Source organism: Panthera leo, chromosome E2, assembly GCF_018350215.1.
Source record: "Panthera leo isolate Ple1 chromosome E2, P.leo_Ple1_pat1.1, whole genome shotgun sequence".
Lineage (NCBI taxonomy): Eukaryota > Metazoa > Chordata > Mammalia > Carnivora > Felidae > Panthera > Panthera leo.
Window position 1 is genome coordinate 60609335 of NC_056693.1, and position 10422 is coordinate 60619756.

At 61.2% G+C, this 10422-nt stretch overlaps 1 long non-coding RNA gene across 1 annotated transcript; it reads left to right on the forward strand.

Annotated features, from left to right (window-relative positions):
* Positions 1–3349: 3349 nt before the first annotated feature.
* Positions 3350–7658, forward strand: LOC122208319. The gene is made up of 6 exons (XR_006197197.1): positions 3350–3808; positions 4120–4325; positions 4443–4578; positions 4766–4880; positions 5955–6124; positions 6760–7658. It is a non-coding gene; the product is annotated as an uncharacterized LOC122208319 (long non-coding RNA).
* The last annotated feature ends 2764 nt before the right edge of the window (positions 7659–10422 follow it).

Here is a 10422-nt window from a genome sequence, read left to right on the forward strand (position 1 = left end):
TTTTTTTTTCAACGTTTTTTATTTATTTTTTTTGGGACAGAGAGAGACAGAGCATGAACGGGGGAGGGGCAGAGAGAGGGAGACACAGAATCGGAAACAGGCTCCGAGCCATCAGCCCAGAGCCTGACGCGGGGCTCGAACTCACAGACCGCGAGATCGTGACCTGGCTGAAGTCAGACGCTTAACCGACTGCGCCACCCAGGCGCCCCTCTGGGGAAAGTTTTAAGGGAACACGCGGAAAGCTAACGCGGCCCACCGCTGCTAAGGGTCCTGGGCCTGGGGCTCATACCTCCCGCTCTGGACTCTCACCCCGACAAGGTTCTGCTGCCCAGACCCCCGCTCCTCAGGGAAGGAGCCCCGGGCTGCCCGACTTTTCGTGGGCCTGGCTGCTGTACTGTCTCCACGAAAACCAGGCCCCGGAGCGGCACGAGGGGCGACCCGCTGGGGCACAGGTGCACTTCTGGGCACCCCATCCCCGGACGCTCAGATCTGACGCCCGCCAGAAGTTCTGGGGCTGCTGTTGAGCCGGCACGTCTGGCTTCCGCGTTCCAAAAGGCAAGAAAACACACAGACTGGGGACACCACACGGGCATCAGAGCAGGCACAAACACAGACGCCGCGTGATCAGCGGAATTTGACCAACTAGGACTGATACGTCCAGGGATCGGGGCGAGGGGAGTGGACAACACGAAGAACAGGTGGATGGCGAAGGCAGGCAGATCCAGACTCGGAAGGAGCTGCTAGAGGTCGGGACTGGGACGGAACCGGGCAGCGCCGTCACGGGCTCCTACCCGGACTCGGCAGGGTGGAGGGGGTCAGCGAGCCGGAGGGAGGCCAACGGACGGGTCCTGAGTCCACAACAAGGGAACAGAGAGCGTCCAGGAGCCATACAGCAGAGGCAGAAGGAGCACACGCACGCAGGCCTCAAACGCAGGAAGGAAAGGCCAGAGAACCGGGAAGAAACTTGGGAGGGAATTATGGCCAAGGACTTCACCAAATTAATGGCAGACAGCAAACCACAGCCCCTAGAAGCTCGGAGAAGACTGAGCAGGACAAGGACAAGGATCCCCCACGAACCCCCCCACGCTCACACGTCTTACATCCAAAGTGCAGAAAACAAGACACAGAGCCAGCGTCCTGTGAGGGGCCAGAGGGGTGTCACCCGCAGAGGAACGGGGGGAGCGCCACACGGGGTCCCTGTCGGGAGCCGTGTGGCAAGGAAACCGTGAGAAATGAACACCACCAACCCGGACGTCATTGCAATTGCCTTCAAGATGGGGAAACGGGTCTTCAAACCACGACGGAGGGCACGCGGCCCCGGCTGACGAGCCTCGCAAGGAACTTCAGGAGGGGCGCCCGGGGGCTCAGTCCGCTGAGCATCTGACTCTTGGTCTGGGCTCAGGTCATGATCACACGGTCGCGGGATGTGGCCCCAGGTCAGGCTCTGCACCGACAGCGCAGAGCCTGCTTGGGACTCTCTCTGCCTCTCTCCAAGCAAGTAAATAAAGGTTTAAAAAAAGAGATTTTCAGGCGGGAGTAGATTTATGTGGGTCAGCAGCTTGGCTTTACAGAAAAAAAAGTGCATCCAAGAAGATACAAATGAAAGTAAAATAAAACCCTTTAGTTTTCCAATCCAGTGACCCTCAGACTGGGCACCTCTCTCCTCAACGGCCGGACGCTTGGTGGACGGCCCGGGGTCAGGACGGCCCCTTCCCCGCCGGACACAGCCACCCGTCTCAGCGGCACATGGGCCGCGTGCTCCAGGGCAGCGGGGTTGGAGTGCAGGGAGCCAGGGCTGTACGAGGCGGGTCAGAGGGCATGCAGGGCCCCTGGGCCTCTCGACGGGGAGTCGCTGTTGAGGCTGGGACCGGGCGGTGTCAGGGGAGGATGGGAGGAGAGCCGGCGGGGCCAGGGAGGGAAGAGGCTGGCCTGGACCCCATTAAGGTAGAGCGGCAGGTGGAGCGGTGTGGAGGGGAGCTCACTCTGCACCATCAGCTGGCTGGAGACGGGCACCTTCGGGCGAGATGGGCCCGCAGAGCAAAGCTCTGAGCTGGTGGCCAGAGAGGAGGCGTGTCAGAAGCGGCTGGCGGAGCGGGCGCAAATGAATGGGAAGAGATCGGGGACCCGGTGCTGCACCTTCCAAAGTTGTCGGAGGGCAGAAGAGGGTCTCGGAGCAGGCGGGCGGTCCGGGGGAGAAGGGACAGTGCCAGGGAGAGACAGGGCCCCAGGGACAGTGCCGGGGGAGAAGGGACAGGGCCCTCTGCCAGCCCGCTGGCCTCGTGCCCCCGCTGGGCTCTCTGTGCGTGGCAGACTCCCCGCCTGGCAAGGCTCCCTGCATCTGGGCTGAGCCCATCCCACAGCCCTAGACCCTTGCATCCTGGCTGTGAAGATTTGTGCTAAAAATTGGTGCCACCTGAGGGAGGAGACAGGTGGGAAGCGGTGCCCAACCCCCACCTTCTCCTGCCCCTCCCCCCAGCCCCACCCGGCTGCCGGCATCCTGGCACACAGCCAGCTGGCCTGGCCACTCGCTTGGCTGGCAGAGGCTGGGCTGGCTGTGGCTGGCTGTCATGTGGCCCGGTGCGTCCCGGTGAGTCCTGGCAATTTGGCATGCCGCCCCCAGGGAGCCCCAGGCTCACCTTTGCTGTCCACACCCCAGGGACCGGCTGTGGAACAGGAACCCCGCTGCCGGGTCACTTTCCATTCTCTGCACACCTTTGGGCAGGTCCCATGGCCTGTCTACACCTCCCGCTCCTCCACTCCACGGGGCCCTGTGAGGATCTGGGGAGTTAAAATGTGCCTCGGGCAGGCTGGGGCCGGTCAGGCTCGGTGAGGGTGGCGATTGTCACCGCCCGCTGGCATCCATCATCTTGGCTTGGCTCAGGGGACGCTTCCTCCCCCTGGACCGCCTGTATCACCCGACCTCCCAGCCCCAGCTCAGGGCCCTGGGCCGCCTTTGCTGGCTTCCCCAGGGGCCGGCGATGCCTCTGCAATGACGCACTCCCTGACCTTCCCTATGGCAAGGGTACACCCCGCCCCTGCTTTCTGGAGAGGCAGTATTTCCTCCAGCGTCGGGCGGGGTCCCCTGGCATCGTGGCCCGTGCAACGTGTGGGGACAGAGCGGCAGCTTCGGGAGGCGCCAAGGGCCTCGTTCTGTGAGCGGGAACGAGAGCCACCACAGCCAACCTGTCACCGCCGCCAAGTAACGTGAGCAAGGAGCAAACGCCTGTGGTTGGCCGGACGCCGCAGGGCCGGGGCCGCCCGGGGCCATCGCGCGCAGCAGCGTCGGTCTCCTCCCCGCTGCCCGGGCCTGGTTAACGCCAGCTCGCAGACGGCGGCACGTACGCACGCACGCGGCGCAAGGCGTGGGGACCGACACGCCCACTTTGCACACGAGGCAGAGGACGCTTCCGTCGCTTGGTACCCCCCTAAAATCGCTTCTCCCCGCCCCCAGTTCAAGCACCCACCGGACCGCTATCCTAACAAGATGCGTTTGGCCCTTCGGCACGGCGGCAGGGTCACGCGGTACACACGTTCTGCGCCCGGCTTCCGCGCAGCGGCACGACGCTCCGGGGACGTGCTCGTGCCCTGAGTCCCCACGCCGTCCTCCCGGCACGCGAGCACCCGTACCTGTGGACGCCGGGTTCTTCCCGGTGTTTCGCTATCGCGGGCTGAGCTACCGCGGACGTCTGTGCGCAAGACCGCTGGTCTTCCCTTCCTTCCCTTCCTTCGGAGGTGCCTCCGAGCACAAGCGCCGGTCACGTGGCAAGGACGTTCACTTTCGTGAGAAATTTCCCAACTGTCTTCTCAGGTACTTGCCCTGATTTTACGTCCCCACGAGTTCCACTTCCTTGCTAACATCTGATAGTCAGGTTTTTTGTTTTTTTGGAATTTAACAAGACATTTTTGTTTTTGGTTTTTTTTAAGTTTTATTTTGAGAGGGGGGGGGTGGAGAGAGGGAGAGATTCCCAGGCAGGCTCCGCGCTGTCAGCACCGGGCCGGACTTGGGGCTCCATCCCACCAACCGTGAGATCATGACCTGAGCCGACATCAAGAGTCGGACATTCAACCGTCTGAGCCACTCAGGTGCCCCAGGTTTTTCTTTTCTTTTTTCAATTTGAGTCTTTCTAGTTGATGTGCAGCGATATGCAATGAATTGGTATTTCTCCGACTAGGGACGTCGAGCATCTTTTCACGTGGTCGTTGGCCATCTGTCTGTCTTCTTTTACCCAAGTGTCTAATGTTTGGGCCACGTTTCGTTGGGTGTCTGTACTTTTGTTGCAGAGCCACAAGAATTCCTTATGAATCGTCAACGCAAAGAGTCACATGTACGTACTGTGCGTATTTTCTCTGTGTCTTGCTGTTTCGCTTCGTTAACGGAGTCTCGGGAAGAGCAGAAGGTGTTACTTTTGACGAAGTCCTATTTTCTACTTTTTCTCCCACAGCAAATGTTTTTTGTGTCCTAGCTGAGGAATCTTTGCTGGTCGGCGTTTCTTGTCCTTCCGGAAGTCACGTACCCTTCGCTTCTACAAACTGGCGTAGGACCCACTTCCTGTGGGGTGGGGCTCAGGGGGAGACCAGGTGACCCCTGCTGCCATCTCCCCTGCCCCGAGCCCTGGGTCTTCCTCGTCACAGCCCAGCCTGGGCCCAGGTGTCCGAGCCCAGGGTGCTAAGAGGGCGGTCCCGCACACTGGACGAGTGCCCTGAGGCTCATGACAAAGGACCGCAAACCTGCCCCTGGCAACAACAGAAATATCTTCGTTTGCAGCTCTGCAGCTGGACGGGGTCTGGCTGGCCCAGGGGAGTGGCCTCAGGGACCTGGTCTGGGCTGTGGCCCAGGAGACAGAGCGGTTCTCCGCAATCATCAGGCCTGCGGACCCGAGGTGAGCCTGGGGCCCGGGGCGCGGGCCTGTCTGCCGTGGTGTCCGCTCTAGCCCAGGGCGGAGGAATGTGGTTTGGCTCCTGGGACCGAGGGCATGGGAAGCTTATGTTCAGCTAGAAGAACAGGAAACCCCAAATCCCACGAGATTCACCTGGAGGCTGGAGTCTGCACCCTGGCTGGAGGGAGGGGGCCGTTTCGGGTGGGGGACATTTGTGGGGGGGACAGGAAGGAACAGGGGCTGGTCTAGGCGGACATGGGGTGGGGGAGCTGTAAGAGCAGTTTGGACAGACCCTAACTGAACACCTGGCCCCCGGCGAGGACGCTACCAGGGAGCACACGGCCTTTTATTTCTGTTACTAACTAGGGCTTTGCGTGTGGTGCCTAATGGCCTCTACCTTGGAGGGGCCTGGCCTTCACGTGGGGGCACGAGGGCCGCCCCCGCTGGCCCTGCCGTGTCCGGGCTGACCCCATCTCTCCAGCTCTTGGACCTCAGTGTCTCTGGCTTGCAAACAGTGTCTGCCGTGTGCTGTGTGGGGTGGGCAGCCCTGGGGACCGTCCTCTGTCCTGGAGGTGCCTGGTGGGCCGTGGGGGTCTGCGTCACGCCTTGCCGTCACCGGCCTGAGGGGCCTGGCTGTCCTTGGGCTTGTCCAGCTCCCACCTCCGCTGAGCCTTTAGTCCTGGCCCCCAGGGGCCAGAGCCCTGCTGGTGTGGAACCTGGGAGCTGCGTGCAGGGGGGGCGGCACCCCAGATCCCTGGGCAGGGAGTGGCTTAACGTGGGAATGCCCCTCATCCCAGGGACACCTTGGTCTGGCCCATCTCCCAGGCGTCCCTCCCAAGCCCAGGGGCTTCTCTCCAACCCCCATGGCAGTCATCGGAGGCCCCCCACTGGGAGCGGTGGCTGGTGGGAACAATGGCTTAAGCGAGCCTCAGCATCGCCTCCGGCTTTGACCCTTCTCTTTAGTGACAGAAACCACACTGGTCCGCACCAGCTGCCAGCCTTTCTGTTCTTTAGCACGAATTGTGGAAAATAACATATCCCAAACAGCACACAGATTCTCTGATTTCCTCTTTTTAGAACATCCAAAGCCACGTCTAACCCCCCCTGCTGCAGTGGCCTCTGGTGATCGCACTCTTCATAAGCACCGGCTCGTGCCGTGACCTGCAAACACAGGCCACCTAAGTCCCTCGGTCCGTGGGGGCCACCACCATATTGGTCTGGGTGGGCCGGGCTTGCCGCCGGAGCAGGTCAGTCGGCAAGACTTTTTCCTTCTCGTGCAAACGTCATTGTGAGTGGAGCCCCACCCCCCCCGCCCCCGCCCTGCTCAGACCTCCCAGAGCCACGGCCTCAGCACCTCCAGAGAGGAGCTGGAGCCCCAGGGGGTATGTGCCCTCCTAACCACAAGGGGCTGGGAGATGCGGGGCTGCGGGGGGCGCAGGGGCAGCCCAGCTCCTACACACCCACACTCCCCACGCACAGCCTGGTGCTCAGGCCTGAGCCCTCCGCTTGGGTTAATGTGCTCGTTCAACTAATGTTTGCAGAGCACCTTTGTGGGAGCAGGCACCAGGCTTGCTGTTATAGATTTGGGGTGGGCAGGGACGGGGTCTCAGCCACGTGGGGACGGTGTGAGTGCCCAGAGCTGCCCTAACAGGTGGCCGCAGGTGGGCACCTCGACAACAGAGGTCTCTTTGCTCCCAGTTCCGGAGGCTGGAGTCTGAGATCCAGGAGGGGATGCACCCCCTCCAGAAGCTCCAGGGGAGGGTCCTTCCAGCCTCGTCCACCCCCGGGGGCCCAGGCGTCGCTGGGTTTGCGGCTGTGTCCTTCCACCTCCGCCTCTGTCCTCACATGGCCTCGCCCCTGTGTCTGCATCTTTCTCTTACAGAGACTTTAGTCATTGGATTGAGGCCGCCCCTAATCTAGGATGGTGTCACTTTGAGGTTCTTTAATCACATCTGCAAAGACCTTTTTGAACACGGTCACATTCACGACCCACATCTGGGATCAGGATGGGGACATATTTTTTGGAGAGATGCTATTCCACCCAGTACAGGGGCGCTGGTGACACTCAGCCAGGCTCTCGGGGGAGGCCCGGCCCCTCGGCCCCCTGTGTCACACACTCTGGCTAACGGTCGCAACGGGGATCTGACCACCCTGACCCTCAGAGGACGGACGGAGCCAGGAGGCCAGCAGCCGGTGGCGGGTCTTTCCTCCCTGCCGGCTCTGTGCCCTGCACAGACGCATCTTGCAGGCCCGGCCCCTCGGCAGTCCCTCTCTGCCACGAGTCAGCAGCGGGGAGCAAGGTGGCGGCGACTGATAACCCCTCAGAACCTCGGCTTCCTCGTCTGCGAAGGGGAGATAATCACGTCTCCCCCACATCCATGGAGGCAGCCGAGGGGAAGGAGGCTCGGAGTGCCCGTCCCTCACCTGTGACGGGCCCGGCCCCCCCCCCCCCACACCCGCGGTCCCTCAGGGGCTGCAGTTAAGGCTTGCTGAGACCGATTCCTCCCTGGGGCTCTGCTGGGAGCTCGAGACCGGGGCGAGGGGTGTGCACCTGCACGTCCAGGGCCCTGGACCTGGAGGGTGTGGCCCTGTGGGAGGGACCTGGGGGGGAGGGGCACCGGGGAGAAGAGGGGCCCACGAGGCTGGAGAAGGGGGCGCCGGGTCTTCACCCCGCCTCCCCTTTCCCGCAGCCCGGTCAAGGGGCCGGGGCAGCAGAAAGATGTGAGCGACCACAGAAAACACTCCCCGAAAGCCATGAAAATGAAGTCAATAAAAGAGATAAAAATGGAAATATCAAGACAGCAACTTCTTCTCTTCTGATTACAAAGCAGGCGGCGGGGGCGGCGCGGGCAGGCGGGAGCAGCTGTGCAGCCGGGCCGGCCCGATAAGGGCCAGGCAGCCTGGGCCCGCGAGATAAAGCCGCGCGGCCGCCTCCAGCCCGCCTGGCCATCAATATTCACACGGCCGAGGCTGGCGCTCCAGATACGGCAGTGCCGCCGCCCGCCGCTGCCGAGGCCTCGTTAATCTGCTCGCGGGCATTTAAATGCCGTGGAAAATGCGGAGTTGAGAGTGGCTTGACACTGGGTTCCCCCCCCCGCCCCCCTCCCTGGCCATTGTCTCCCTCCTTTCTCTCGTTCATGAAGTTTTCAGATGCAGGCAGAGGACCGGAGGGGAGCGGGAGCCGAGGTGCAGACACCTGACGGAGGGAGGGGTCCCCCCCAGGGGCGGAGGGGTCCCCCCCAGGGGCGGCGGGCCCTGGCTTTCGAGGCTTTGGGGGCCACGGTCACCAGGAGGAAATGGCTCTGCAGAGTGTGAGCCAGGGGAAGGGCCCCCCCCCCCAAGCCTCATCCTTCTGAGTCTTTCTGTGTGGGGCGTGGCCTCTTCCTCCTGAGCTGTCAGCCCGCCGGCAGAGACAAAGGCTCGACACAACCATACAAACAAACGCACAATTACGGGAAAAGAACAGTAAGGGATGTGACGCAGGCAGAGAGGTGGGAGGAGGGGAAGCCGACCACGCCCCTCTCCCCCGAGACCCTCCGTGGCTCCCATCTCCAGAGGGAAAACCTCAAACTCCCAGAGGTCCCAGCCTCCTTCCTCTGGTTTGTTTTTAAAGTCAGGCTAGTTCTGCACAGGGCCTTTGCACGTGCTGTGCCGCCTCCCAGGGGCCCTCTTCTCCCAGACGTCTGCTGGGTTCCTCCGTCGTCTCCTCCAAGTCTTTGCCAAATGTCACCTCCGCATAGAGCCCTCTCTTAACCGCCCTCCTGCCTCCCTAATCCCGGTTACTGCATTGTCCCCGCCTCGCTCCCAAAGTGGTAGTGCCACAGGAAGAGCATCTGAGTCTGGTTATCCACTGCTGAAACCTCAGGGCCTGCCTGGCACACGGTAGGTGCCCACTGCATACTCAGTGCTGAAGGAGAAGGACCATCACAGAGGCGCCTCGGCCATGTGCTGGAGGTGGGAAGGTGTCGTGGTGATGTCACAGGAGCTGTGGTTACACTGACCACACCCCGACAGATAGACCACACCCACACCCACTGACCACACTCAGCACACAGCACCCACACACACAGCTCAAGCTACCCCATAAACATGCCCATATGTGGGCTCCAGCTCTAGGTACGGCCATGGGACAGGCAGGTGGATGCCAGCGGCCATGCATGGAAACAGCAAGAACGATGGATATGGCAGAGCACTCTGGTACCTCCCTCCATGCAGGAAATGCTGCCTGAATCCCAGTTCCAGTGATGGCTTGTGTCGGCAAAGTGGCCCCACTAACAGGGGCCTAAAGGAATGACCTACGAGCCCAGGCACTGAAATGACTGCACAGCTTCTCCGAGGCTGCTCCCTGCCCCAGCGCCACCGCCCTGCCCCATCGCTCTTTTCCTTGCTTATGCTTCTCTCTGTTAGAACCTCCTGGATTCTTCTATCCAGCCAGGTTTCTGTGGGGAAGGAACAAAGGGAGAGGGAGGACCCCCATCCCCAAAACAAGATGCTAAGCCCTCCGGCCAAGCAGACAGGACCTTGGAGGGAGGCTGGGCCATCTCAGGATCTGTCCCTGGGTCCCCTTCCAGGTGGGGCCCTTCCATTGTCACCAGCAAGACTTTATAGAACCATGGTCTGAGACATTAACTTTGTGCGTTAAGACAAATATTTAAAAACCACTACGATGCATTGCGTGTGGAAAACACGAACACTGTGAACTTCGGGCTTGGGGACGTGTACGTGAGTACAGATGGCCAGAACTGCTCACAACCCTCCCTGCACTCTGCTCTTGCTTTACACATGCTCACGAGCTCAATGTGCCGTGACTCTGTGAGATGGGCGTTCTCGTCACCTCCATTCTGCAGCTGAGGAAACAGAGGTGAGTGGATGACGTGCCCACATTCAGCTTGGACTTTGGAGTCGACAGACCAGGTGCACACGCTCCCCAGTTGGATGCACCCAGATGGGTCCCCTCTCTTCTCTGAGCCTCTGTTTCCTCGTCTGTGCTGGGGACACCCCATTACAGATGCCGTGGGGAGCAAGCAGGCACGGCACTCAGGAGATGGACGCTGCTCCGGACCCTCATGCAGCACAGTCCCCTCTGACCCAGACGCAGACGGGGTGAGGCCTCACTTCCCCCAGGCTGAGCCGATACAAGCAAGCACATTCAAAGAGAAACGTCAGAGCACAAAGAGGGGGCCGCAGAAAGCACAAGGGCCACAAGAATAGCCGAAGTCCTAACTTTAATCCCCGAGGCACACGTTTGGTTGTGCAGAGCCTCTCAAAGTCGGAAGTGCCAGACCCTGCACTTTTGGGCAGTGGCCCTCTGGCCAGCCCTGGCCAGGCTCTCCCGGCATTGTCCTTGTGGCTGCTTCTCATCTCGGGGACTGCCGGTGCCACTGGCTCCCCTCCCTTGATGCTGGTCTGCCTCTGCCTCTGGCTTTACTCATAAGCAAATGCCAAGTCACCCGGTCCAGAGCTCCTATCCAGCAGAAAAGCTCTGCGCAAATATCAGCAATCATTAATAATCATTAATGAGAATTATAAATACATGAGAATTATG